A 7,486-nucleotide genomic window follows, 5' to 3' on the forward strand; every position below is an offset into this window, starting at 1 on the left:
CATGTGGTGATGATAAGTCAAATGATCGTTTCATTCCCATTCTTTGCCCCGTCATTGAATGATGCATCTTTTATGTGGACATCCATATTTAAATTTAAATTTTAACATGAAAATGAAAGTAGATGACTGCCGATCAACATAACGATCAACGTTCATTACTGGCAGCTAATCTGCCCACGTAATAGGACTCTTAAGGCATGAAGTTCTGTCGTTAGGCCATGCACATCTCTTTTGTGCTTGTTATCTACAGAGTTACGATGCTATTTTAGATGAAGCTCTGGGTTAGTGGAGGTCAGGGGTCCTCATCTCAAAAATCAAATTAGCACCTATTCGTGTGCTGGTTCATACCATAACCATGCCTCAGTTAAAAAGAGCCCAGCACTTGTTTAACCACCATGACCTTTTAAATGAAAAGATGGCATAACAGTCATGGCTCGTTTCCTCCTTTCTTATTTGTGAATGCTTTGTGGAAAGGGAGAGCTCCATAGCTCATAATAACCTTACATAGGGCCATATGGCTGGTAATAAGAACTCAAACTGTGTGGTAAATGCAAACCAAGACATATTTATTTCTGTACATGCACAGTTTAGAGCTAACTATCCCAGTATTGCTTGCCAAAGTTCCTGTTATTCAGCTAAAGTCTATTTTCTTGCAAATCTGGCCCTACAAGTACTTACAAATATCTCATATTGTCCATTGGTTCCAGCGACTGTGGTACGTTTACGTATGTGTTGTCTGTACAGAACAGAGAGTTGTGAGACGCTAGCAAGGGATGTGATTGCTTTATTGTGGTTTTAATGGGTTTAGTGGCCTGAGCACAAAGGAAAGTCATATCCCCTCATGTAGGATTTTCATAGACACTGTGATGCTCTAAGTCAGGGGTGGCCAACCTTACATACACAAAGAGCCTAAAAAAAAAGTATGACTACCAGGAGCCACAGACTACACATTTACACACAGTTACTGTATTTTTTGCCCTACAAGATGCACCTAGGTTTTAACAAAGGAAAATAAGATTAAAAAAATATATTTTTCATCTGATCTGAGGTCTGCTAAAAATCTTTTTTCTTATTGTTCATTAGCAGAGAAAAAAATAAAAAATATATTTTTCATCAGACCTCAGATCAGACTCCTAAATCAGATCCCCAATCCTTATCTGACCTACAATAAGATCCCCAAACCTCATCAGACTTCCAAATCAAACCCCCAAAATCAGACCCCCAATGCTTAGATCAGACAACACAAATCAGACTCCCTGTGTCAGACCTCAGTGCTCAGATCTGCCCCACATGCTCAGATCCCCCCATGCTCAGATCTCCCCCTTCTCAGATCTGCCCCCCCCATGCTCAGACCTGACCAACCCATGCTCAAACAAGACCCCCATGCTCAGATCTGCCCCATGCTCAAATCTGAACCCTCATGCTCAGATTAAGACCCCCATTGCTCAGATCTGGACCCCCCATGCTTAGATCAGACCCCCTATTGCCCAGATCAGGACACCCCCACAATGCTCAGATCAGACCCACATTCTCAGTTTTATAATTAAAAAAAATCTCTTCCCTCTCTTGATCAGGCACTGGGCTCCTGCTCGGTCAGGCACCTGCTACTCTGCAGGTCTGACATGATCTCCACTGTGACCTGATGAGCACAATGTCAGGTCATAGTGCATGTCTCCACGTACTACATTCTCACACTGTGTGCATCAGGACATAGTGGAGAGTGAGCTGGAGCTGCAAAGTAGTAACAGTGCCCGATCAGGAAAAGAGATATGAGCATGGGGTGAAGAGTGCTTCCTGGCTTCACAGCTAGAGCCTCACTTGAAAAAGCAAAGAGCCGCATGTGGCTCAAGAGCCACAGGTTGGCCACCCCTGCTCTAAGTTGTAAACGGCTCTGTTTTTTATGTATAATGCACTGTGAATATTGTAGAAACTGCACTGTTAATGGATATGTTCTTGGAAGGAAAGTCTGTAATGGCCAGGCACGTCATAACGCTGGGCTGAGTCAAAGGTCAGTAGAGGGGACATTTCTGGAGTACCCTAATGTTGGAGAGCATCTGTCTTTGTAATGATAAATGGCAGTGCCCTGCAGACCTTGTGTCCAGTAGCATGCAGCAGAGAGAGAAAGTGAAAGCTGGAAGACACTGAGCTGGGGAGAACAAAACTCAGCTTAACGAAATGTGGTTGTTAGCTAGCAAGTGGAGGTGAGTGTTGCTTGTCAATTGGCACAACACCATGTAGCAACACCAGCGGCAGGGCAGCTTAAAACATTGGTAGCTGACTAGCACTTCCTAGTACCTGCACCCTTGAGTGTCAGAGTATCCAGGCCAGGAGTACAGACCAGCCAGGGGAATTAAAGTGTAACTCAAGAGAGATCTCATGAGCTGAAGAGAACTGAGTGAGCATTACTGCATTGTGAAGAGAGGGATACCACAATTTTATAGATGTCTGTGCAGATTTTGCTGAGCACACCATGAGGTGAATTGCCATGTCCAGTAAAGTGTGAATGACCATTGAGGTACTGCAACACCCAGATTAAGTGCAACACCTGAACAGAGAAAGAATAAACCTGTTGCCACTTACAGACACTGTTCATGTAACAAATCAATTGCCTGTGACTAAGCCTGTACCCTCCTAGAGAGACTGTACATGTGCCTGTCTTCTAACCATTTTTAAGAGATTCATGATGTACCGGGATCTCCATAGGGGCTGCTAGGCTGAGACTTACGCCCAGCAGTGAGCCCGATGATGTCACCGGCACTAACGAGCAGGCTTTGGAGCTGCCCTAGCCTATAAAAAGGCTAGAGCAGCGCTAAAGCCCGCCCATCAGAGCCAGTGATGTCACCAGCAACACGGACAAAAAAGCCCTTGCCCTGCGCTATAAATGTTCCGATGCTCATATTAGGGGGTCTGGAGGGGTAAAGATGGGAATATATCCAGGTTCAGCTTTGACCCCAGCAACACCTTTAAATATGTAGTCCTGTTCACTTCCCATCATGTAATGACAGGTACTAAACCCAGCATTTAGGGAGTAAATTCTACTTCTTTATACATGGCAAAGTTAGGCTTCTACTAGTGCAATTAGCCATAGTGAACAGCCATTCATACACCGACCATTCAGGAGGATAGTGGTGGGTTGTTAGTATGATTGTATACAGCTAAGGTTTCTATCAGGTACCACTTTTACAGTATACATTACTCACAAAAAGTTAAGGATATCTGGCTTTCGGGTGAAATTTATGGAAAACCTATAACGTTTACGCTATATCATGAAAGTAAGGCATTTAAGTAGAAGCATGCAATGGTGATTTCCACATATCAAACAGCTACAAAACAACTACAAAACAAAAGCCAACACCAGTGGTGGGTATACCCCCAGAAAAATGTCAATGTCTCAATAACTTGTCATGTGGCCTTCAGCATCAATTACAGCTTGACAACGACGTCTCATGCTGTTCACAAGTCGACTTATTTTCTGTTGAGGCATGGCATCCCATTCTTCTTGAAGGTTGGCCCTTAGGTCATTGAGGTTCTGGGGTACAGAGTTACCACCCTCTACAAGACGACTCAGCTGATTTATATAGGTTTTCAATAGGATTCAAGTCTGGAGAAAGTGCAGGCCACTCCATTTGCGGTCCCCCAGTCTCCAGCAGCCATTCCCTAATGATGTGATCTCGATTAGGCTACTTTCACACTGGCGTTTCTGGGCCCGCCTGTGAGATCCGTTTCAGGGCTCTCACAAGCGGACCAAAACGGATCAGTTTAGCCCCAATGCATTCTGAATGAATAAGGATCCGTTCAGAATGCATCAGTTTGGCTCCGTTCAGCCTCCATTCCGCTCTGGAGGCGGACACCAAAAGGCTGCTTGCGTTTTGCTGTCCGCCTGATGATGCAGTGCCAAACGGATCCGTCCTGACTTACAATGTAGGTCAATGGGGACGGATCCATTTTCACTGACACAATATGGTGCAATTGAAAACGGATCCGCCTCCCATTGACTTTAAATGTAAGTCAAAACTGATCCGTTTGCATTATCATGGTGCTGTCACTGCCACTTCTGTGAGAAGGTCTGTTAGATGTTCTTCTCTACCTGCATGAAGTTCTTTGTTTTGGTTTCACTTTGTCATCTCCTTTCCTTCTCCCAGCTGTCACCTATTTACACTAATTGTCTCCCTTTATATTCCCTCCCATACTGCCTCACTTTGCGGTTTATACTTCTTCCTGGATTGTGTTCAATGCTGGAGGCTGCTTCCTCAGATAAGTCTGTTTCCTTTATTTGTGTTTCCTTGCTGGCTTGATTCTAGGTGACCCTGACTCCGTCCGTATTAAGTTCAGGGAGTCGGTGGTCATGTCCCCTCACTATTATAGGGTTTTCAGGTGTCACATAGTATGAGGTACGTGGACATGCAATCATCTACCATAAAGACCTTTGCATGGGCATAGTAGACAGGGAGAGCTCTAGGGGTTTTATAGGGCTCACCCATATGCTCCTTAGTTTGGGATCAAGCCAGTCGGATGTTTATTTATAAGTTCCAGCTTTCTGCAACACCATCCGTGACATTATAAACCGCCATAACCGTCTTAAGCATGGATCTGCTTTCAGCCTTAATTGACTACATGCAGGTGTCACGGAAGGTGTACAGGAAACTAGAAGACTCAAAATGAACATCCGACTCACTGGATCCAAAACTAAGGAACAAAAGGGAGAGCCCTGCATCAGACCTGGCTCTCTCCCTGACTGCTCAGCCTATGCGAAAATCCCAATGGTAGATGATCGCATATCCTCGAACCTCGACTGTATAACACCTGAACACCCTATAATAGTGAGGGGACACGGCCACCTGCTCCCTACACTTGATACGGAGGGAGTCAGGGTCACCTGGGATCCAGCAAACAGAAAAACACAAATGAATGAACAAAACTTATCTGTAGAAGACTCAGAAGTAGGATCAGCATGCACACACTCCAGGAAGGAATATAAACCGCAAAGTGAAGCAGTCTGGGAAGGGATTTAAAGGGATGCAATCAGTGCAACTACATGACAGCTGAGAGAGGCTAACGAGATGAGAAAATGAAAGCAAAACAAAAGTTTCCAGGTATACACTTTGGAAATTTTTTTATAAAATCTAAATTTACAAGGATATACCTGTTTTTGCTATCGATTCCGCTCCACTTTCTCAAAGATCGTTAAAGGGCATAGTTCACAATATCTGTTTGACTGTGCATGACGCTCATGTTGAGGATATGTCATATTTCGTCTTAAGTGGATTACCTACTCCTCTAGTGTTGGGGCTACCCTGGCTCACTAAACATAACCCCACCATTGATTGGCAAGCAAGGCCAATAAATGGTTGGAGTGAGTTTTGCAGAGAGAATTGCCTCACGGAGTCTCTTTCAGAGGTTTCTACCAAGAGTGTGCCATCTTTTCTCTCAGAATTTTCGGATGTGTTTTCCGAGAGTGGTGTCCAGGAGTTGCCCCCGCACTGGGAGTACGACTGCCCTATTAATCTCATCCCAGATGCCAAACTGCCAAAATCATGTTTATACAATCTCTCCCAACCTGAAAGAGTCGCTATGCGTACTTATATCTCTGAGAGCATAAGAAAGGTACACATCCGACCCTCGAAGTCACCTGTTGCCGCTGTTTTCTTTTTTGTTAAGAAAAAAGATGGTTGTTTAAGACCTTGTCTGGATTTCAGGGAGCTGAACCATATCACGATTCGTGATACGCTTCCTCTGATCCCGGCTCTCTTTAACCAGATTGTTGGGGCTAAGGTTTTTTCTCAGTTGGATTTAAGAGGGGCATACAACCTGGTCAGGGTCAGGGAAGGGGACGAATGGAAGACGGCCTTCAATACCCCTGAGGGTCATTTCGAGAATTTGGTTATGCCTTTTGGTTTGATGAATGCCGTCTTCCAACATTTTGTGAACAGCATTTTTCATAATTTAATGGGGAAATTTGTACTGGTGTATCTGGATGACATTTTGATTTTTTCTCCTGATTTCAAGACTCATCGAGACCACCTACGTCAGGTCTTGCTGATTCTGCGGGAGAATAAATTGTACGCTAAACTGGGAAAATGTGTGTTTGCGGTTCCGGAGATTCAATTTCTTAGTTTCTTTCTCTCCGCTTCTGGTTTTCGCATGGACCCTGAGAAGGTCTGCGCTATGCTTGATTGGGAGCTTCCTGAGAATCAGAAGGCGCTGATGCGGTTTTTGGGTTTTGCAAATTATTACAGAAAGTTAATTTTGAATTATTCCTCTGTTGTTAAGCCACTCACTGATATGACTAAAAAGGGGGTAGATTTTTCTTCGTGGTCGGTAGATGTGCTTAAAGGCATTTCTAGTATCAAAGAGAGTTTTGCTTCCGCTCCCATTTTAGCACAACCTGATGTCTCTCTACCTTTTATTGTTGAGGTGGACGCTTCTGAGGTGGGTTCGGGTGCGGTCTTATCTCAGGGTCCCTCTCCTGCCAAATGGCCACCGTGTGCCTTTTTCTCAAGGAAACTCTCCTCTGCAGAGAGAAATTACGAGTCGGGAGATAGGGAGTTGTTGGCCATCAAATTAGCTTTTGAGGAATGGCGCCATTGGTTAGAGGGAGCCAGACACCCTATTACCGTGTTTACAGACCATAAGAATCTGGCCTTCTTGGAATCGGCCAAGCGTCTGAACCCGAGACAGGCCAGATGGTCTTTGTTCTTTTCTAGGTTTAATTTTGTTGTTACGTTCCGCCCTGGCGTTAAAAATGTGAAGGCGGATGCCCTGTCACGTTGTTTTCCAGGAGGGGGGAACTTTGAAGACCCGGGTCCCATTTTGGCTGAAGGGGTGGTCGTCTCTGCTCTTTATCCTGATTTGGAGGCAGAGGTTCAGGCAGCCCAGGCAGAGGCTCCTGATCTTTGTCCCCCTGGGAGGTTGTTTGTGCCTTTCGCTTTACGACACAAGGTTTTTAAGGAGCACCACGATACTGTCCTTGCTGGGCACCCGGGGAGCAGAGCCACAGTGGATCTTATTGCTCGGAGATTCTGGTGGCTGGCTCTTCTTAAGACGGTTGAGGGTTTTGTGGCAGCCTGCGAGACCTGCGCTCGTGCCAAGGTCCCTCATTCACGGCCATCGGGTTCTCTCCTCCCGTTACCCATTCCTTCCCGTCCTTGGACGCATCTGTCCATGGACTTCATTACGGACTTGCCTCGTTCCTCGGGGAAGACTGTGATTCTGGTAGTAGTGGACCGTTTAAGCAAAATGGCGCATTTCATTCCCTTTTCTGGGTTACCCAATGCTAAGACACTGGCGCCAGCGTTTGTTGATCACATAGTTAAATTGCATGGCATTCATTCAGACATCGTCTCTGATAGGGGCACGCAATTTGTTTCCAGATTCTGGAAGGCCTTCTGTTCTCGCTTGGGGGTCCGGTTGTCGTTCTCTTCTGCTTTTCACCCGCAGTCGAATCTGGAGACATATCTGCGCTGTTTTGTGGCAGAGAATCAGGAGG

This window comes from Bufo gargarizans, chromosome 1 (genome assembly GCF_014858855.1).
Source record: "Bufo gargarizans isolate SCDJY-AF-19 chromosome 1, ASM1485885v1, whole genome shotgun sequence".
In the NCBI taxonomy this organism is placed as follows: domain Eukaryota; kingdom Metazoa; phylum Chordata; class Amphibia; order Anura; family Bufonidae; genus Bufo; species Bufo gargarizans.